Raw genomic sequence first — 23,755 nt, 5'->3', positions numbered from 1 at the left:
GCTTATGAGAAGAGATAGTGAGATTGTTCAGAATTAATGGAACCCTCAGGACACAAAGATTCCACTCAGACATCTATTCTCTTTTCTCTTTTCATCTGACAGAGGGAAACACTGACACTTAAGGAACAAGTTATGACCAGTCTAGGAACAGTGGCAATTACATGCCCAACAATGCAGAATAACGGCGCAGTTATAGTTACATAACAATACAAAACCAAACCATGACTGTCAGTCACACTTAAAAGAGTTCCAAATTCCGGAGCATCTATATATGTGTCTGAGAAGATACTCCATGAATGATGTCTGCAGTGAACATGTGTGTGCCCACACACACATATACCTTTTTTCATCATATAATAAAAGCAACACACTCCTTATATAGCATTTGTGAAATATGCTCAAATGTAAAGAGAAAAAAATAATTTTTAATCCAGAAAGACTCACTGTTGATGTGTGGATTACTTTCCTCTAATCATTTTCCTATGCCTATTTAGGACAAGAAACTTGAAAAAATTGGATTTTATTTTTAAACTTGTATCAAAACTACTTACTTATATTATTAAATATTTTAAAATTATAATTTCAATGATTAAGTGGCATGAAATTTTAGAAATGTACCACAATTCATGTAATTAGCTCCCCTCTGAGACATTTAAACTACCTCTTCAACATTTTTGGCACTAACACCAATACTATGATAATTTGTATTGTGTAATCCTTGTGCATATCTGTGTTTCAATGTCTATAAATTGACTATATGGAAATAGTGGTCCCAAAAGTGTGAAGATGTTTTTTAAGGCTCTTAATGCACATCGTTAAATTGTACTTCAATAGTGTTCTCATAATCAGTGTATGAAAGTTGCTATTTTGTTATTTACCACCACGTTTTTAAGAAAGTATTTTCTTTTTTCTTAAGTTTTATTTACTATTTATTTGAGAGAAAGAATGTGAGGAGAAGGGGCAGAGGAGAGGGAGAGGGACACCCTCAAGCAGACTCTGCACTGAACATGGGTCCTGTGGTGGGGCTCAGTCTCATGGCCAGCACCAAAACCAAGAGTCAGACGCTTGACCGACTATACCACGCAGGCACCCTGAGTCATAGAAGTCTTCATAGCTCCTTGCTTATAATGACTATCTTAAGAAAGTATTTTCTAATATGATGAGTAAGATACAGCTTCAACAACACTAGTAATCAAATACATGCAAATTAAAACAATAAAGTTGAATACTCTTTTTTTTTAAGACTGAACAAATACCATTTAGCATTTTCCCCTTTTTTTCTTTAAAGTCAATTAGCCAACATATAGTACATCATTAGTTTCAGATGTAGTGTTCAATTATTCATCAGTTTCGTGTAACACCCAGTGCTCATCACATCATGAATACTATTTTTCATAGATTTCACATAGTTTCAGTTTCTCTGATTCAATTTCAGTGAAACTTGTGCTATACTTGTCTTTCCTGTGATAGTAAGGGATGGTTTCCAATCCAAGTACCCATGACCATCAGTAGCCCTGTTTTAGTTCCATCAGTGGTCAGAAAAATCTTTGTTGCCCTCTTTTGACACAGCAACACGAATAGAAAAATATCAATAACTGCTATTATGTGCTAAGATTAGAAGAGAAAAGGAAGACTACATGTGGAATTAAAAACAGGGTCAAAAGAATATGCAATAAAATTAAAGACATAGTAAGTACATGAAAGCAAAGTCACATCAAATACAAATTCAGCTCTATGGAGGCAGGGTTCATTTACTCTTCTCTGCTGCATGTAAGTTCCTGTTTCATTACAAGTAATCAATAGATACTCTGAATGAATACTGAAATGGAACAGAAATAGAGAACCTAGGCTGTGAAGGACTTTAGAACTGGTATGAATTTTTAGCCAGAATTGAACATTTTCTGTTTGAACAGAGGTAGCTTAGTTCCCTTATCTTTCATGGTATCTCTCTCATACTTGAATCTTCCAAAACATGTAGTTGGTTGCATATAATTTTTATCTGGTTGTAATTATTTCTTCTCTATAAAGGATAAAAACAGAAGTATAATTGGCTATCCAGTGGTTCTCAAACTGTGGTTCACCAACCAGCAACATTCATATCACCCAGAAACTTATAGAAATACAAAAATCTTGGGCCTCACTTCAGATCTGCTGAATTGGTCAGGGCGTTGGTCCAGGAGTCTGTATTTCTAAAAAATTCTCAAGATGATTCTGGTGCATGCTAAGGTTTTTGAATCACTGACACAATCTGGGGTTATTCTACCTGTAATATGTGTAATCCTCCACTCCCTGACACACACACACTGGCTTAATCCATTACCTAGAATACTCGATTTACAGAGAAAGTAGAGGAAAGAAACTCACAGTTCTAGGATCGCCATTTCATCACTGTACAACCAACGTTCCCCACTTTAAAATGTGAACTATGCAGGGGGGGCCTGGGTGGCTTAGTCAGTTGAGCGTCCAACTAATGATTTTGGCTCAGGTCTGGCTTACTCCTCAGCAGGAAGTATGTCTGTCTCCCTCTTCCCCTGCCCCCCATCTCCCACTCATGCTTTCCCTCTAAAATAAGTAAATAAATATTTTAAAAAGTAAAATAAAACGGGAACTATGCATTAAAAGAATCTCAAATCATAACACTGTTATTTTACAGTGTTTGTTTTTTCACATTACATAACAATGGGGTTTTTTTCTACAGAAAAAAATATAACATTTCATTAAATGATTTGCTTTATTGCCTTACAACATACTTAGAATGACAATTCGCTTAGCACATGAATTTTGGCAACAGAGTTATTTAAAAAATGAATGTTATTATATAATACTCTAATATTGTCCAGGCAAAGTGAAATAACATAAAATATTACCATATCACTTCAATAATTAGTATAATATTGAGTCCTCAAAACATTGTTTTGTCATTGAGTTTGTCCCTGTAAGCAAAAAATAAAGATAAAAACCTTTTGTATGATTCCTTAGCATGGTCACTATTGATCATGAAAATGGCTGGAGGAATTTGTCCCCATCATTTTTACTGCATAATGTTCACATTAGCAGCTACATATGGACTCAGTGTCAGTTTCAATACCTGCAAAATAATTACGATAATATTAGTTTCTTGTTCTCCCTGACAAAGCCATTTTTAGACCTTGTCAACCAAATCCTCTGGGCTCCATGGAGACGTGTGCTACATAAATACAAAGCATTATTTTTACTCTTTTCACATTATTGTAGAGATTGTTAAATGAAGAGGCAACGTACTAAATATTAACAGCTTTGATTCAGTGAAAGCCTTTTTACACCTTAGTTAATAACATTTTACCAAATAGAAAATTGAGTTATAAGGTAATCAATCTCTCACTTAATAGTTCTGAGTTACCACACAGCTATTCCACAGATAGATGACACTCTTTTAAAAACTAAACTTATGCAGTTAAATTTGGGATTGATTACAAAAATACTAAAGGCTAATGAATCAAAGGTGGGCTTTAATGAATTACCAAAGGAGAGTTTATATGAAATTTGGATCACTGTCCAAATAAGAAAAGAAACAGGGGAACCAGGGTGGCTCAGTGGGTTAAGTGTCTGGCTCTTGATCTCAGCTCAGGTCATGATCTCAGGGTCGTGGGATCCATGATCATTGCTCAAGCCCCACATCAGGCTGCACTCAGCACTGAGTCTGCTTATTCCTCTCCCTCTGCTCTTCCCCCCACTTTCACTCCCTCTCTCTCTCTCTCAAATAAATAAACAAAAGCTTAAAAAAAAAAAAAGAAAAGAAGAGAAACAAACTAAATTGCCATGAATAATGAACAAACAGTTCTTGCCTCACTATAGAACAGTAGCAACAAATCGTCTGCATCTTATTGCTGTATAAAAGTGAGAGTCACTTTATAGTGAGAATTGTTTCCTTCATTGATGGCAATCTCTTTGTGGCGTTTAACTAAAAACGTTTTACTAAACAGTGGTAGGTAAACATAATTTGTATCTGTGTTGAGGCAAGGTTTTTAAACCACACTCTGCTTACTAGCTATATTATTTTGGGTGAGTTACTTAAGTCTCAGTTTCTTAAACATTAAGTGGGAATTATACTGACTTCATAAGATTATTCTGAGCTTTAAGGTAGTTAAGAAATAGGCAGAAGACATGAATAGACATTTTTCTAAAAAAGACATCCAGATGGCTAATAGATACACAAAAACATGCTCAAGATCACTCATCAGCAGTGAAATACAAATCAAAACCATGATGAGATACCACACACCTGTCAGAATGGCAACAAGAAACAAGAAACAACAGGTGTTGGTGAGGATATAGAGGAAGGGGAACCGTCTTGCTCTTTTGGTGCAAACTGGTGCAGCTGCTCTGGAAAACAGTATGGAGGTTCCTCAAAAAGTTAAAAATAGTACTACCCTATGATCCAGCAATTGCACTACGAGGTATTTACCCAAATGATACAAAAATACAGATTCAAAGGGGCATATGCACCCTGATATTTATAGTAGCATTATCAAAAGTAGCCAAATTATGGAAAGAGCTGATATATCCATTAAATGATGAATGGATAAAGAAGATGTGGTATATACACACAATGGAATATTACTCAGCCATCAAAAAGAACGATATCTTGCCATGTTCAAAAACGTGGATGGAGCTAGTGTGTATTATGAGAAGCAAAATAAATCACTCAAAGACAAATACCCCATGACTTCACTCATACGTGGAATCTAAGATACAAAATAGATGAATATATGGGAGGGGAGAAAAAAGAAAGAGAGAGAGGGAAACAAACCATAAGAGACTCTTAACAACAGCGAACAAATTGAGGGGTGAGAGAAGTGGGTGGGAAATGGGCTAGATGGATGATGGGCATTAAGAAGGACACTTGTTATTATGAGCACTAGCTGTTATATATAAGTGATTAACCACTGAATTCTACTCCTGAGACCAATATTGCACTGTATGTTAACTAATAAGAATTTAAATAAAATCTTAAAAGAAATTTTTTTAAAGATTTTATTTATTTATTTGACAGAGAGAGATCACAAGTAGGCAGAGAGGCAGGCAGAGAGAGAGAGGGGGAAGTAGGCTCCCTGCTGAGCAGAGAGCCTGATGTGGGGCTCCATCCCAGGACCCTGGGATCATGACCAGAGCTGAAGGCAGAGGCTTTAACCCACTGAGCCACCCAGGCGCCCCTTAAAAGAAATTTAAAAAGAAAAAGATTCAGTTCTTGTTAACATTATCAGTTTCATTCCTTCGTGTTTTGAACTCTGGATTTGAGCAGACCGATTGAAAAACAATCTCCTTTCTCCCTGTGGTCTGTGATGTGTCACTATTGCTCTCATCCAGCCCCAATACTGCCAATTTCCCTTAATGCCTAACAATCTACAAATCAATTTACTTTAGATACAACTTAATCACATCTTCATTCCGCATTCATTTTTTTCAAGTAATGACATTAAATGACCTAAGCTCCATAGTTTACCTATAGCATTTCCTTTATCTACCACTCTAACAACCCACCTTAAAGCATTTAGATTTATTCTTAGTGGTTATTTTCTAACTTTTTATTAAGCAGTTGTTTAAAATGATATTCAATAGATGGTAGTTGTTACTTACTATTTCTCATATAGATTTGAAATCATTAATACGTAAGAGCATAATACATAAAGAGTTTTCCTTCAGCAGAGCTAAAAGACCATTTCCAGTAGACTGAAATCCCTTTGGGCACACTTACCACTGCTTGATGGTTATAGAAAAGACCTAATACATATGCATAGAAGATAAGAATGCATACCTGATTAGATGAGCCTTTCATCCCTATTCTGTATCACTTATTACTAAGATCTGTATTTATTAAGAGCTAGCAACACACTCCATTTAATCAAACAATCTTCCATTCTTCTCTCCTTTTATTTTAATGATATACTATGATACACATGGCTTCCAAGCCCATAGATTTTTATGCAGATGTATATTTTCTTGATGTATCAGTATACTTCTGTGTCCATTTGATTTCTTTTGGGCAAAACTGAATTCTGATCTGTCCTCTGTTTAGACCCAAAGGGCTTCCTTTTGGAGGCTTACATAGCTTGACTTCTAATCCACAGTTAGATCACAAAATAAAAGACAAAATTTTCCTATATTTCTCTTTAGTTATATATTAATCAGGTTGGTATTTCATATTATAAAGTTCATGTCTATGTTCTACTAGGAATATTTGTTTTGTTTTATACACATACTTATAATCTCTCAAGTTTCAGTATCTCTCAAAAAACCAAACTAACTTTACAAATTTAAAACACTTCTATAATTACAACTTTATTCTATTTTCTAAGCATTTAATTAGGAATATTACAAATATTTTCAAGTTGCCTGTAATTACCATCCCTGTCCCAATTCAGGAGGTACCACACAAGAAGAACCATTCTGTGAAAGGTTACACAGTGGGACTTGCAAGGATAGTCTTTTTTTAAAAAATTATTATTATTATTTTTTAAAGATTTTATTTATTTATTTGAGAGACAAAGCTAGAGAAGAGAGAGCACAAGCGGGGTGGAGGAGGGAAGAGAGAGAAAGAGAGAGAGAGAGAGAAAGAAAGAAAAATAGCCCATTGAGCAAGGAGCTTGATGAGGAACTCAATCCCAGGACCCGGGGATCATGACCATGATCAAACACCTAACTGAATGAGTCACCCAAGTTCCACTTAATTATTACTATTTTTTAGATTGTATTTATTTATTTTGAGAGAAAGAGAGAAGACAACTATCATATGATCTCCCTGAAATGAGGAAGTAGAGATGCAATGTGGAGGGCTTGGGGGGTAGGAAAAGAATAAATGAAACAAGATGGGATTGGGAGGGAGACAAACCATAAGAGACTCTTAATCTCACAAAACAAACTGAGGGTGGCTGGGGGGAGCAGGGTAGGGAGAGGGTGGTGGGGTTATAGACATTGTGAAGACATGTTTTATGGTGAGTGCTGTGAAGTGTGTAAACCTGGCGATTCACAGACCTGTACCCCTGGGGCTAATAATACATTATATGTTTATTAAAAAATTTTAAAATTTAGAAAAAAAAAAAAGAAGTGTACTTTTCCTTTATGGAAATGAAGAAAAGTCCTTTTATTCTTACAAATGGGACTATCCTTTCTTCCTTTTTGAAAAACTGGAGGGGCGTCTGGGGGGCTCAGTGGGTTAAAGCCTCTGCCTTTGGCTCAGGTCATGATCCCAGGGCCTGGGATCGAGCCCAGGATCGAGCCCTGCATTGGGATCTCTGCTCAGCAGGGAGCCTGCTTCCTCCTCTCTCTCTACCTGCTTCTCTGCCTACTTGTGATCTCTGTCTGTCAAATAAATAAATAAAATCTTTAAAAAAAAAAAAAAGGAAAACTGGAATGTTTTCATTGGAATGTTTTCCATTTTGAACATAAAAATTTTTAAACAAAGACAAGTGCATTTGGGAATCATAGAATGTATATAGAGATTATTAAATAATGTATATAATTTCCTTGAGTTAATAAACAAGTCTTAAAACATGATACTCAAATCCATTTAAATTATTGATGTAGGCATTAAGGTGATTTTATTGGATGATTAACTCACTAAACAGAGTTACTTTTAAAATATTTTCATTTGGTAATGAAAATATAAAAGACAATGAAGTCAAAGTATATCAACATCAATGAAGTTAAAATATACTAACTCAATATAAATAATAACAATTCAAGTAGAAGAAAATAATTAGCTTTTTTTTTTTAATATTTTATTTATTTATTTGACAAAGAGAGAGATCACAAGTAGGCAGAGAGGCAGAGCAGAGAGAGAGGGGAAGCAGGCTCCCTGCTGAGCAGAGAGCCTGATGTGGGGCTCGATCCCAGGACCCTGAGATCATAACCTAAGCCAAAGGCAGAGGCTTAACCTACTGAGCCACCCAGGCACCCGAAAATAACTAGCTTTAAAAAAATTGATATGAGGAAGTGGTGATGCAACATGGAGGCTTAAGTGGGTAGAAGAATAAATGAAACAAGATGGGATTGGGAGGGAGACAAACCATAAGTGACTCTTAATCTCACAAAACAAACTGAGGGTTGCCGGGGGGAGGGGGTTTGGGAGAAGGGGGTGGGATTATGGACATTGGGGAGGGTATGTGATTTGGTGAGTGCTGTGAAGTGTGTAAACCTGGTGATTCACAGACCTGTACCCCTGGGGATAAAAATATATGTTTATAAAAAATCAAAAATTAAAAAAAAAATAGCAGCAAATCCATAAGATCTTCTAAGAATTTTAAAGTAATCAACTATGATTTTTTAAATTTAAGTATTTTTCTAGTACCCCCTGAATATATTTGCTACCCAATTACTCACCTACCTACCCATCCATTTCACCCATACCTACTATAGTAAAAACCTGATAGTCAGCTATGACATTGGACAAAGGATAGAACTTGAAGTTAGGAGACCTGGATTCACATTCTGGTTCTGCCACTTACTTTTTATGTAACTTTAGTGCTCCATTTACTTATCCATTAAATACAGCTAATATCTCCAACTTCATTGGAGTGTGAATATTACATAAGATAATGGATATCCAAGTGTCTAGCACATGTTGATAAATGGCAGTGGATACGGTTAAGAATCACAAAATAGAGAAATAGACATTCCAGATCCCAACAGGCTGAAGAATCTCATGTTGAGTTTTAATTATCCTTTATTTCAGACTTTTCCTATACTGTCTTTCACACAGAATAATGCTATCAAATGCAATTTTTATTGTTATCAAATAATACAATAATTATCATAGCTGGCATTAAGCACTTCTTTTATATCTTATCAGATGTTTAGCTTAATGTTAGGTATACTGAGATACTCAATAAATGCTATAAAATACCTAGGAAAATATTTTAAAATCAACATAAAATTTAAAAAATATAACTAGGGTTGAAATGAATAGTCACAAAAATTTGCAAAGGGAAATAAATTTTAACTCCTTTGTTAAAAGTTCTATGACTTTGACTAGTTTCTTAACAATAAGGCCATAATAGGCCTTCTGTTTAGGTGAGGAAAATGATCCCAGGTATTGGGATATAATTTAAAAGAGAGATAGAAACAAGAAAAATTAAAAGAAATAGTGCAAACAAATAATCATGTTAATAATTTTACAACATAGCTCCCAACCCCTGACTTTCTAATTCACCAGACTTTTTGAGAAATTTCTTTAACTTACTCACCCAACCCAGGAACCAAATGAAATAAAAGTATTGTTCTCATAGAGAAAGCTACTCTGTTAAAGTAGCTACATTAACTTTTGGCCAGTTTTTGGCCTCCACTTATCTATTTCAGCCTGGGATTGAAGATTTCTAGGACAAATACTCCATAAATAAAGAAGTTGAGAGTGAGTTAAGATTTGAGATGTTTCCAAATGGAGATACATTCCATTCCACAAGGTGGGTCTGTATTGTATATAGCAAACTATTGCATGAACAATAATTTATTGACAGATCATAGAGCAGAAAATAGATCTGCTGGAAACAAAGGTCAGAATGGCTCCAAACTCTGATGAAAGTGGACTAGAAAGAAACAGATGATCTTCAATTCTCAGGTCAAAATATGAACCACAAACTGCACCACAGGTAGGGAGATCTCATAAGGGAGCTAGTAAATGATATGATAACTGTTCCCCTCCATAAAAAAGAGAGAGAGAGGACTCAATAACAACTGAGAGGAGAAATGAGAGATGATTTTAACAACTGATACCAACAAAATACAAATGATTTAAGAGAATATTAGGAAAAATTATATGGCAATAAATTGCACAACCTAGAAAAAAAGTACAAATTCCTAGAAATATATAACCTCCTGAAATCAAACCAGGAAGAAATAAAAAATTTGAATAGACTGATCATCAGCAATGAAACAGAATGAATAATCAAAAAATTCCCAACAAACGAAAGCCACCTAGGACTACATATTACAGGTGAATTCTACCAAACATTTAAAGAAGTCTTAATATCAATACTTCTCAAAGAAATAGAATAAAATATTAGAGGAAGGAAAACTTCCAGATAAATTCAACAGGGAATGTATTACCTTAATAACAAAACCAAATAAAGACACTACAAAAAAAAGAGAACTATAGGCTAATATATCTGATGAACATAGAGGCAAAAGTCCTCAACAAAATATAGCAAAAGGAATCCAACAACACATTAAAAAAATCATTCAACACAATCAAGTGGGATTTATTTCTGGGATGCAAGGGTGGCTCAATATTCACAAATCAATCAATGTGATACATCATATAAATAAGAGAAAAAATAAAAATTACCTGTTCATTTCAATAGATATAGAAAAAGCATGTAACAATTCCAGCATCCATTCATGCTAAAAACTGTCAACAAAACACGTTTAGAGGGAACATACCTCAACATAATAAAAAGGCCATATGATTAAAAACCTACTGGTAACATCATACTCAATGGGGAAACATTGAGTGCTTTTCCAGTAAGATCAGGAACAAGACAAGGATGTCCACTCTCACCACTTTTATTCAACATAGTACTGGCAGTCCTAGCCACAGCGATCTCATAACAAAAAGGAATGAAAGGCATTCGAATCAGCAAGGAAGAAGTAAAACTTTCACTATTTGCAGATGACATAATACTATATATAGAGAACCCTAAAAATATACCACCAAAAAACAACTTTAACTGATAAATGAATTCAATAAGGTCTCAGGATAAAAAATAGATGTATAGAAATCTATTGCATTTATACCAATTATTGCAATTATACCAATAATAAAGCAACAGGAACAGAAATTGAGAAAGCAACTCCATTTACAATTGTACCAAAAGTAATAAAATACCCAGGAATAAACTTAACCAAGGATGTAAAAGACCTATACTCTGAAAACTCTTAAACACTGAGGAAAGAAACTGAAGATGACACAAACGAGAAGATAGTCCATGCTCATGGATTTGAAGAACATATATTGTTAAAATGTCCATATTACCCAAAGAAATCTACTGATTTAATGCAATTCCTATCAAAGTACCAACAGTATTTTTCATAGAACAAGAACAAAGAAATGTAAAATTCATATGGGACCACAAAAGGCCCCTAATAGCCAAACAATTTTGAAAAAGAAAAACAAAGCTGGAGGTATCACAATTCCAGGTTTCAAGTTACATTATAAACCTGTAGTAATCAAATAGTATGGTACTGGTACAAAAATAGATACATAACAATAGAACAGGCTAGGAAGCCCAGAAACAAGCCCATGATTATATGGTCAATAATCTTTGACAAAGAGGCAAGAATATGCAATGAGAAAAAGACAGTCTCCTCAAAAAATGGCAATGGGAAACTGAAGAGCTACATGCAAAAAATGAAACTGGACCACCTTCTTTATACAGTACACAAAAACTCAAAATGGAATGGGAAACTGAAGAGCTACATGCAAAAGAATGAAACTGGACCACCTTCCTTATACAGTACACAAAAACTCAAAATGGAGTAAAAAATTAAATGAAACCATAAAAATCCTAGAAGAGAGCACAGGCAGTAATTTCTCTAACATTGGCTATAGCATTGTTTTTCTATATGTCTCCTGGGGCAAAGGGAAAAAAAAACTATTGGGACTACTTCAAAATAAAAAGCTACTGCACAGTGAAGGAAACAATCAACAAAAGTGAAAGATAACCTACTGAACAGGAAAAGGCATTTGCACATGACATACCCAATAAAGGGTTAGTTCCAAAATATATAAAGAACTGATAAAATCAACAACCAAAAACCAAATAAAGCAATTAAAAATTGGACAGAAGACATGAACAGTCATTTCTCCAAAAAAGATACCCAGATGGTAAAAAGATACATGAAAAGATGCTCAGCATTATTCATCATCAAGGAAATGTAAACCAAAACTACAATGAGATATCACCTTGTATATATCAAAAAGGCTAAAATAAAAAACACATAAAACAAGAAATGTTGGTGAGGATTTTGAGAAAAAAGGAACTCTTGTGTACTGTTGGTGGGATAGTAAACTGGTACGGCCATTCTGAAAAATAGTACGGAGTTTCCTCAAAAAATTAATAGAACTATCCTATGATCCAGGAATCACACTATATATAGGCTATTTACCCCCCAAATACAAAAACACTCATTGAAGCAGATATAGGTACACCTATGTTTATTATAGCATAATTTACAATGCCAACCTGGAAGCAGTCCAAGTGTCCATTGATAAATGGACATTGTACACACACACACACACACACACACACACACACACACACACTATGGAATATTATACAACCATAAAAAAGAATGGAAGTTTGCCATTTGCAACAACGTGGATAGAACTAGAGAGCATAATAAATATTAAGCAAAATAAGCCAGTCAAAGGAAAACAAATACCATATGATTTCACTTATATGTGGAACTTAAGAAATAAAACAAATGAATAAGTGAAAAAAGAAAGACAAACCAAGAAACAGAGTCTTAACTATAGAGAACAAACCAGAGGGAAGGTGGGGGGGGGGGCAAAATGGGTGAAATAAGTGTTGGAGATTAAAGAGTGCACTTGTCATGATGAGCACTGAGTGATGTATGGAATTGTTGAATCACTGTATACCTGAGACTAGTATAATACTCTATGTTAACTATATTAGAATTAAAATTTAAAACTTAATAAAAATAAGTGAAAAAATAAAAAGCTAAATGAATAAATGTTCACTTTACTTCATTTTACCCATCACCTTCATTCTGTGAGACATGTGTCAAGGTTATAATTAGAAACAGGAGAACTTCCCCTCAACTCCAGTTGTTCCAGATGCATTACTTTTAGATTTTGCCCCAGTAAGAGTATCATGACAAAACCATAGAATAACTATTGCCTGCTTTGTGTCATGATAAACTTTGAGGACAGCATAGTCTAACTTGAGGCACTGATAACACCAAGGTGAATATATTCACCTTGTGCCCAGGTGCAGCTAAACTGTTAAAATACTGAAATAGTCTATCAGGCGATAACTAGGTACTGCCCTGAGCCTTCTCAGTTCTTTTCTTGTTCTCTCCACAACTTGGTCACCTAGATGTACTATCTGGTACTGCAGGAGGTCTTGGTTGTGTCCTTGTATCATATCAAAGACCTTTAACTGGGAAACTGCAATGATGGCATAGTCTGGCCTCAAGATGGATCATATCCCAGTGCCCTAGCCATCTTTATCAGATTACTCTTGAAAGTATAATTAAATTATTCATGTATCACATGTATAATTACAGTTTCCATTGGCTGCTTTAAGAACATTCAACTATGTCCAGAAAGGGTAGTTTTTAAATATTAAGAAAAAGTCTATTAGTTGACATGTTGAAATTTCTCAAGCGTAAGTAGTTTGTGTCTTGGTTTTCATTGCTGATCTATAAATTGATGAATCATCTTTGTAAAAAAACTGGGGGGAGGGGGTTTGAGAGAAGGGGGTGGGATTATGGACATTGGGGAGGGTATGTGCTTTGGTGAGTGCTGTGAAGTGTGTAAACCTGGTGATTCACAGATCTGTACCCCTGGGGATAAAAATATATGTTTATAAAAAATAAAAAATTAAAAAAATCAACATAAATATAGATACACTTGTGAAGGTCACTTTTAATTTAGGGTAAGTTCCCCTATAATGCTTATAAATATTCTGAAGACCTTACAAAACTGACAACATGAATCACTCTCTTAACCAAATGGAAAGATCTACAATGATTTTTAGCATAGTTTATTTTTATCAGAGCTGAGATTTTAGGCTCTGATTTTAACCTGCATTTTGCTTCTTTGCACAGTGCTTGAGTGAACATCAGTAACCATGGTTTATGTATAGAAAAGAAAAAAAAATACCTGCTGTGATATCAGCAGCATTTTGGATATGGTCAAAGAACTCTCAAGGTTAAGCAGGAAAAAAAAGCCTTGGAAAATGTACAGTATAAACAAAGTTATAGAAGAAATTATAAAAGAAAGGCAAAATAGGGGCACCTGGATAGCTAAGTTGGTTGAGTGCCTGACTCTTGGTATTGGCTCAGATCACGATCTTGGGCTCCTGAAATCAAAATCAAGTCCCATATCTGGCTCCACGCTCAAGCAGAGTCTGCTTGGGATTCTTTTCCCTCTGCCTCTCCCTCTCCTTTTGCCCCTCTCTATTCTGGTGCATGCTCTCTCTCTAAAATAGATAAATAAAATCTTGGAAAAAAAAAAAAGAAATGCAAAATTGATCTGATACAAAATAAGAAAACTTCAGTACAAAACCCACAAAACAAAAACAAAACCAAATCTGGTGTTAACCAGAAAAACAGTAAAAAATGCAGGAAATAGTTAAAGAAAAACCCAAAATATATCTTGAGATAACTGTATCATCTTAAGGACACTATCACAACCTTAATGGACAATGGATGAATAAATCTTGAAGAACTTTAAAACTCCAAATCATATAATTTATAAATACACTTCAAATGAAAAATCACAAGAAATGCTAATTTAAAAGGAAGTAATAGTTTTCAGCTGTTAAGTTAGAAATAAGGAAAAAATAGCTAAAATCCATGAGGATTTGGGTAACCTGGCACATTACTTTCATAAATCATTTAAAAATGTAAAACATTCTGTAGTATAGAAGCTAATCAGGCATATATATATCTATCCTCGGTCTATTTTTCCCTAACACCCTCCACATTCTCTTCTGCACTACTGTATAATTACCACTGATATTTAAAAAGTTGGTTATCTCTCTTTCCTTCCAAACTGCAAACAGCTCTTATTCCAGAGCCACCTTGTTCACCACCTTGCTTTAACACTCAGCATAGAGTAGACATTCAAATATGTTATGACTGAATGAATAAGGCTCCACATCATTTAACCAGTATTTCCATTCTTGAAAATCAGCTCAATAATTCAGAAGAGCAAAAAAGATCATATAGAATAGTAGATAACAATTATTGATATTTGTTTGTTAGTTTACATGGATTATCCATTTAGTTCTCACAGATAGGTCTATCAGAAAGGTACCACTTTGTATCCAGTTAGAATACCAGTAAATGGAAGTTCAGGGAGGTTAAGTAACATCCCCCAAAGTCACACAGCTATAAACAGCTTTACCAAGACTTGAGGCTTAATCTGCCCGAATTCAAAGCCCAAGTTCTGAAAACAAGTGTATTGTAGAGCAATGTCTATGGGTAGTTATTTACAAATGTCTATGGGTAGAGTTATCTACAAAAACTAACCATCCAATAATATGGGATTAAATATTATAATTTATATCATTTAAAGAATGACCAATATGAAAGTAAAAACAAATTATGAATAATAAAAAAGAAGCTTCCCAATATTTCATTTAAGAAGTATGTACTCACAGAAGAAAGGAAAAATTTCAAATAGTGTGCTAAGATGAAAGAGTTAATGGTATATTTGATTTTTCATGCTCACAGTGATTTTTAATAATTAAATCTAAAATTGAAAGCAGATAAAAACCTATTTACTTTTTCCAAGTATTTAAACCTTTATTAGAGAAATACTAAAAGTCCATTTTGTTTCTGGAGTCTTTGAATTTATAGAATTTTCAAGTGATCTTCATACCTTAAAAGATGAGTGAAATTGAGAGCATTTTATATTGTGCATTCCACTGTGAAATTCATTGTAAATTCTATAGAAGTGCAATAACAAATTGGAGCATATGAGACTCTGCTGCATTGGCCCTGCAGGGTGCAGAATACCGAATTAAATATTTTGAGCACACTCCTATACATGTCCAGAGTTTCACTTTACATGAAGATAAAGAAAATTGCTGAGAAAAAGAACTACAGCATAAGTTAGCACTATGGAATGAAATGCATACAGATTTGAATGAAGTAATCTCAGGAGTTGGTTCATATTTGCAATCAAGATTACCCATCTTTCTTGATGCAATTAAAGTGATGATTTTAATCTGTAAAGCTTGATATACATTTACCTTGAGTACCAATTAGATATCCTCTTCTTGAAATAGCACAATAGTGAAAATCTGTTAGGCAAAAGCAGTCTGTGCTCTGCAAACTGAACCACAATGTCCACACTGAAAACCAGGTAGGACAACACTCATTCATAAAGAATATTCTAATCTTTGCACAAAAGACGGAATACAGGGTTTGGTCCTGCCTACTTGCCATGTGGTAACTGAACCCTTAATTGCAATGTGGTGCAATATCTACTAGTCAGACATCCCGGGCGTGCTTACTTCAGCAGCATCTTACTTGAGCTGCACGCAAGAAGTGAAGTGAGTGACCCCAGAATATCTTTCTACTATTTTTAGGACAAGTGATGACTGCACTGCAATGAATATAAAACTTTCCTTTGAAATGGTGTCTACCTGTAGGTTTGACATGTGGTAACTGTTCTCTAATGTTAGTGATTTTAAAATTGAAAAAAAAAAAAAAAACCTTGGAATCATAATGATTAATTATTCCCCTTGGCAACCCATTGCTATAGCACTGGACTGCTTCTTTTTTAAGGGTCAGTGGGAATCAGACTGGGGCTATGTTTTTTTTTTTCAGACTGGGCCATTTAGTTGTTGCTGTTCAATATGGAGTTGAGAGAAAACAGGGGCCCTAGCTCTGATCCTGAAGTTGCTTCTGCCTCCTCTAGTCTTAGTATGTGGTTTAAAAACAAACAAGCAAATGCCATTTTTAAATTTTTTTTTATTTTTTTATTTTTATTTTTTTATTTATAATTTTTTATTTTTTATAAACAAAATAAATTTTTTAAAAAATATTTTATTTATTTATTTGACAGAGATCACAAGTGGGCAGAGAGGCAGGCAGAGAGAGAGAGAAGGGGAAGCAGGCTCCCCGCTGAGCAGAGAGCCCAATGGGGGCTTGATCCCAGGATCCTGGGATCATGACCTGCGCTGAAGGCAGAGGCTTTAACCCACTGAGCCACCCAGGCACCCCGCAGACGCCATTTTTAACAACCTTCACTCTAATGTGAGTGGTCTGAGGACCAGACTTAGAACTGCCACTCCTGTGCTTCAGCATAGTAAAAGAAATAGCTTAGATGGGCTACAAATGTTGTTTTAGCAACCTTCCTTCTATCAGAGCCTAGTGTAACCCCTGTGGTTCTGACCAGAAAGATCGACAGTAGAGACTCTGATCTAGGTCCAGAGAGCTTTTCAAACCAAGGTCTTTAACCTAGGGAATATAAATTAAGAGAGTGAGGGTTTCTTTGGACTAGCTTCAGGGTTCTGTGCCATTACAGACAAAATGTGACATGTGTATTTCCTGGAGAAAGATCCTATAACTTCCATCAAATTCTCAGAAGCATTTGGGACCCCTGCATATATTGTATTCCATGTTAAATGCTGTAATGTATTTTTGCTCTTTTGAGATCAAAGAGAGAGGAGGTCTCTTCCAAACCAAATTAAACGATGGGAGAGCCATGTAGCTGTTTCTTGAGAAGGGACTTCTCTGTCAACCCATGGTGGTACTCCCACTTCTTACTAAAGGACAATGCACCCTTGATTCTTCAGAAGCATTCAGAGTCAGGCAGGAGAAACTCAGATTCTACAACACTCAAACAAGTACCGGTCAACCAAAGTCAACAGACATTGTACTATTTATTATTTTCCTTAGGTTTATAGCCTTCAATTTAATGATGATCCCATGCAATATAGTAAAATTTCTCAAAACTAAGTACAGGAAAGTAGAGTAATATTTTATGGCTATGTTTTGACATACACTATCTTAAGAGTGTCTTTTTAGGACAAAAATACTATGTTTACCTCATTATTTTGTCTAAAGGACTATTCACTTTTTACCTGCCCAGTTTTAAAGAAATCAATGTTACTATTACAAATTGTTCAGCATTTCTAATTTTAGCTATTTGAAAAGTGTGTGTGTATTTCAAAACTATGTTGCTCACCATTTTTCTATGGTTAAGTCATATAACCATAGCAAATTATAATTCTGTTACTTGATTTTTTTCAGCTTTAAACAATATCCTTTGTCTCCACACTATTGCAGATGAGATAATCAATGAACAGTTTATCTGTGGTATTCTATGTATGACAGCTGCATGTTTAGTTCGGTAAACAAGGTGCTAAAAACTATTTCCCTACTCTCCCAATTTTAGTTATTTGTATCATTTTCAATATTCAAGACATGCAAAATTTATGTTCTGTTTGTTATCTAGTCCACATATTTCTTTTAGTCTTAGTTCTGTTAACCACGTTAAATGCTTATCACCTTGCTTTTGGTTTGTCCTTGGAGTAGGCTGCTATTGTAATACACCCTAAAATCCAATCATTTGTATAACTCCTATCATGACTTTTTGCCATACCATCTGCCATATTGTTCTATTATCTGGTTTATTTGAGTCAAATCACTTCATTTACTTAAATATTTTATCACTTTTAAAATGAAATCAATAAATGTGTGATGATACATACCATAAATTTTACAATGTATATTTTATACTATTATGCATTTTACCACATAAAACTATAGCTACTAGTATTAAACATTCCAAGTACTGAAAATAAAAAAAAATAAAATAAATGCTTATCACCAGTCATTTTGCTAAAATTTTCTGTTAACCCTCAATTGGATGAAGCTCAGCTTCTTATAGGTGAGCAGTATTTCTTGAGTTGTGGCACATTCAATATATTTTTTGGCCTTTATAATAATAAAAAATCTTTAAAAATAATAAAATAAAAAAATAAAAATCTTGGCTGAACATGAAATCCTTTCTTTTCTCAATTACCTCGGAGGTTTTTGGACCATTGACTTATAGTGTTTCACTGAGGAGAAATCTAAGGCAGGTGTGATTTTTTTTTTCCCCTTCTTGTAAATAATGTGATCATTATTGCTTTCTGTATCATCAAAGGCTAATAAATACACTAGGATGTGTCTTGAGGACATATACCTTGGGTACATAGCAGAAGGATATGTCTGTGTTGACTGAGGTCAATTCTCATTGGCATATGACATATCCTTTCAATAAGTAGAATCAGATATTCTTTTCCTTTCAGATTTTTTTTTCTTCAAGTTCTATCTTTAAATATTCTGTTCTGTTTTGTTGTTGTAATTTTTCTTCTTCAGAAACTCCCAATTATGTATACATAGAGGGTCTTTTTTGTCTGTTTTTATATAGTTATCATTTTCTCCTTAATTCTTCCTATCTTCCATTTTTATTTTACTTTCTTGCATCTTCTCTTGGATATCCTCTGTTCCCTTATTGTGTTTCTACAGTGTCTATCCACATGTCTGGTTCTTCTGATTGTTTTGTGTTTTTGAAATAGTTTTGATTTGTTCTTCCTCATCACTAAAGCCTGTGAAGTAACACTCAATTTTCTCCCATTGTCTCATTATCTCTACTTGAGTTCTTGTATTTATGATTCATGTTCATAGACGTAAGAACTTTATTTTGTAAGAAAATTTAAAGACTTCTTGTTTTAGAGAAGCTTCGAGTTTACAATAATGTTGCAAGGAAGGTATAGAGATTTCCATGTATTCCCTGACCCCACACCTGCACAGCATCTCCCATTATCAACATCACTCACCAGAATCATACTTTTTTTTTTTTTTAAAGCAAAGATAAATCTACATTGGCAGGTTGTAATTATCCAGGGTCCATAGTTTACCTTAGAGTTCACTCTCCCTGTTGTATGTTCTGTGGTGGACAAAGGTATAATTATGTATATCCATCGTGATAGTATGTAGCCTTTCAGACTGGCTTCCTTTAGTAATATGCACTTAAATTTCCTCCATGTATTTTCATGCTTTCACAGCTCATTTCTTTTCAGCACTGAATAATATTCCATTATCTGGATATCACAAAGTTTATTTTACCCATTCACCTACTAAATGACATCTTAGTTTTTCCCCAAGTTTTGGGAATTATAAATAACGCCATTATAAACATCCATGTACAGGGTTTTTTTTAAATGCAAACATAAACTTTCAACTCTTTTTGGTAAAAACTAAGGAGCATAGTTGCTGGATCATTTAGTAAGAGTATATTTAGTTTTATGAGAAACTATAAAACTTCCTTCCAAAGTGGCTATACTATTTTTCATTCCCACAGCAGTGAATGAGGGTTATTGTTTTCCATATCTCCATCAGCATTTGGTGTCCTTAGTGTTCCCAATTTTGACCATTCTAGAAAGTATGTAGTACATTCTAGAAAGTAAAATATGTCACATTATTATTTTAATTTTATTTCTCTGATGACATATGATATGGGGCAGCTTTTCACGTTTATTTGCCTTCTGTATGCATTCTTCAGTGAGATGTCTGCTAAGCTATCTGGTCCATTTTTAAGCTGGGTTGTTTGTTTTCTTATTGTTGGGTTTTTAAAGTTCTTGTATATTTTAGATAATAGTCCTCTAACAGATATATCTTTTGCAAATATTTTCTCCTATTCTGAGGCTCATCTTCTAATTCTCTTAACATTGTATTTCACAGTTTTTAATTTTAATGAAGCCCAGCTTATTTTTTTTTTTTTTCACAGATGGTGCCTTTGGTGCTATATATGAAAAGGCACTGGGGCACCTCTCTGGCTCAGTCTGAGAAGCATATGATTCTTGATCTCAGGGTCATGAGTTTGAGCCCTATGCTGGGTGTAGATTACTTAAACAAATAAAAGCTTACCCACCCCCAAAAAAAGCATCACTATACCCAAGGTCATTTTTTCCCTCCTGGGTTACCTTCTAGGAGTTTTATAGATTTGTGTTTTACTTCAGGTCTGTGACCGATTTTGAGTTATACTTGTTAAGGATGTCAGGTCATTGTCTATATTCTTTTTTTTTTCTTTGCATCTGAATGCCCAGTTGTTCAGCACCATGTTTTGAAGAGAGATCTTTGTTCCATTGTACTGTCATTGCATCTTTGCTTCTTTGTCAAATACTAATTGACTACATATGAAGGTCTATTTCTGGACTCTCTATTCTGTTCCCTTCATCTATTTGGGTTTTTTTTCTTTTTTCCCCCAATACTATTTTGTCTCAATTACAGTAACCTTACAGTAGATCTTAAAATCAAGTAGTATCAGTTCATGAACTTTATTCTTTACCTTCAATATTGTATTGGAAATAATGATTTTAAAATTTTAAATACATAGTAAAATTTTAGATCACAACTTTTACATATGCCTTTTACGAATATTTTTGATATAAGTATTCTTAATTTGTTGACAAATTTGTTGATTTCTTTAATACTTTTTTCTAATATTTTTGAATCAGTGGTCTGCCAGTTCCTTCTTTAATATTTATCTATTGAAAGGACTGAGTTTTCCCAGAGCAAGTTTTATGCACCTAATTTTCTCTTTAAGTGTATATATGGTGGTGGAAGGGTGTGTGTGTGTGTGTGTGTGTGTGTGTGTGTGTGTGTGTATCTGTGTATAAAGGTCCAGAATTTCCAGAATTTACAACTCAATATTCCATTAATTTATATTCAATTCTGATCTAGGCTTGCATACCTAGGAAGGGCATTTACCTAAGATCTTAAGAAAAGGACCAGCATTAGTCCTGGATGCTAGAGAATCCCATAGGTATTTTGCACATTATGGGAGCTCTTGTAGAGAGACATCCTTGGAAAAATCAAAACATAGTGAGTGAGACAAATGTTAATCAGTATGAACTCATACCCACTATAAATACTATTTACCAACCATATCCAGTGAACTTTACAATTTGTCTGCATTTGACTACATAGGACTCTAAGGAAAAGATCCCGAAGTTAAAAATTACATGAAAGGTAAATCTGGGTATGTAGCACTTACATTGTAAGCATTCGGCCAAAGAATTGTCCAAAGTAGATGTAGGAAAAGAAAAAGTAATTTAAATTTTCCCATTGTGAAGGAATATACAATGGGAAATAAATGTTTTGGTGTGAAATGGACCTGGATTTAACTCTGGTTCTGAGCATAAGATTGTGAACAAGTTCTCTGAGCCTTTGTTTAAAGTATCCAGACTATTGTGTTAGTAGCAGACCATCTGACTTATAAGAAAAGTCTAATAAATGTCAGTTTCCTTCACTCTCCACAATGACTTGGTAGAAATAATAAATTGTGATTATAAACAAAACAAAACTTTTAAGCAAGAGGTGGTACTTCTTAGATTGATTACTTATTGAAGAATTATTTAATTCCTGCACCAGCTTTCAGAAGCTGGTATAAGCAGGCCCCCACCAACAAAAAGAAAAGGAGGTGAGCATTTTCCATAAGTATATTGAAATGCCCTACTTGGAAAGGTGATGAGTCATAAAAATCAATACTTCTGGATAAGAATACTGTGTAGTTGTCTGTGGTGGCCAAGTTTATAAGGACCAGGTTGGGGAGCTCTCCCATAGGTTAAACCTAGACTAGTTAAGATCACAACTTGAATTTCCAAAAGTTCCAGTGTGTTAAACTATTCAGTTGAATTTCCAAAAAGTTGAATGAATGTCAACTTCCAATGGGTTCCTTAACTTCTTCCCCAATATTTAGGCAAGGGCTTGCACCCTGCATTATCTTCCTGTAGAAGAGGGAATTGGATAACTTCTTATACCCAAACCCTTGCTATTCTCACCCTGGGGACCACAGTTCTGCTTTTCAGCTTCTCTAAATAACTCTAAGCCCCACTTACTTCCACTACCTAATTAGTTAAATCGCTCTTCCTGGACTTGTTCACAGCCTTTCTGGTACATTCCTACTGCAATAAATTCTCTAATTCATCCTGGGAAATCCACATAGAAAGCATACCTACCTATGAGTTTCCTCTCTCTTCTGGTCTCACAGGCCTTGATTATTTATTATGTATTTAAAGAAGTTGCAAGACAATCAGATGGATATATCAATGGCCCCAAAATTTCAATTCTTCCACTTAAACCCTGCAAAAGTTGGATCATCAGAAAGCAAAAGGTCTAGGCCTTGTTTCCCGTTCTAAGCAAGAATAACTTCCCTGTGTTCAATAGAGTATTATGCGCTTAGCACTATTATATCCTCAATAAAATAAATGTTCACTGAAACAAAAAAGTTTATCTTTTACAAAATTATAGTTGGAGTCATATTCTATCCTGTGTCCCAATATCTTTTATAAAAGACAAAAGAAAATAGATTTCATTGCTCAGTCAATGCTAGGACAGTTTTTCTCTGTAAATTTATTTCCATGCTATTTTTCTATCACACAATGAAAAGGACACCGCTTAATAATTCTTTTTGGTCTGAGTTTCCAGAAAATCTAGAATTATATCCAGAGCTTATCTACTTGTGCTAATTTAGTCAAATCAGATACCAAGTACCACTACTGTTTTGCTAATCTTAGTTTGTTAGTTATTTTACTTTCCTTCCATCTTCAAAACACTAGTCTCTTACTAAGAATCATGAAGAAGCACTTTGAATGCTATGATACCAGAGAACACCAATAAACTTAAAGCCACAAACTGCCCGATTTTTTTCTGAACTGTGAAATTAAGTTTAAAATGAAAAAGTCTACTGTCCCTCATTTCCCCAATCCTTGCTTGCTGTAGCTAATCACTACTAGTAGTTCTTTATACATCATCAGAGAAAGTATCTTTTAATTAGTTTTTCATTTTAAGAGGTCACTTCAAGACTATTTTCAATGTAGCCAGAGTATGGATTATAAAATCAAAAAACTGAGGACCATTAAGCTATTGGTCAGCACTGACAGAAAAACGAAACAAAATAAAACAAAAATAGTAACGCAAACTCCATAAATCCATCCAACTATATTTATGCGTTAAAACTTACATTTGATTA

General features: G+C 34.4%; 1 protein-coding gene across 4 annotated transcripts in view; it reads right to left on the bottom strand.

The window, feature by feature from the left end:
- MAGI2 (membrane associated guanylate kinase, WW and PDZ domain containing 2) overlaps positions 1–23,755 on the bottom strand; it is a 1,345,167-nt gene that overhangs the window by 1,213,660 nt on the left and 107,752 nt on the right. The window lies entirely within an intron of this gene.

This window comes from Mustela nigripes, chromosome 4, assembly GCF_022355385.1.
Source record: "Mustela nigripes isolate SB6536 chromosome 4, MUSNIG.SB6536, whole genome shotgun sequence".
In the NCBI taxonomy this organism is placed as follows: Eukaryota; Metazoa; Chordata; class Mammalia; order Carnivora; family Mustelidae; genus Mustela; species Mustela nigripes.
The sequence above is the reverse complement of the archived record's forward strand: the minus strand, read 5'-3'. Positions and strand labels throughout refer to the sequence as shown.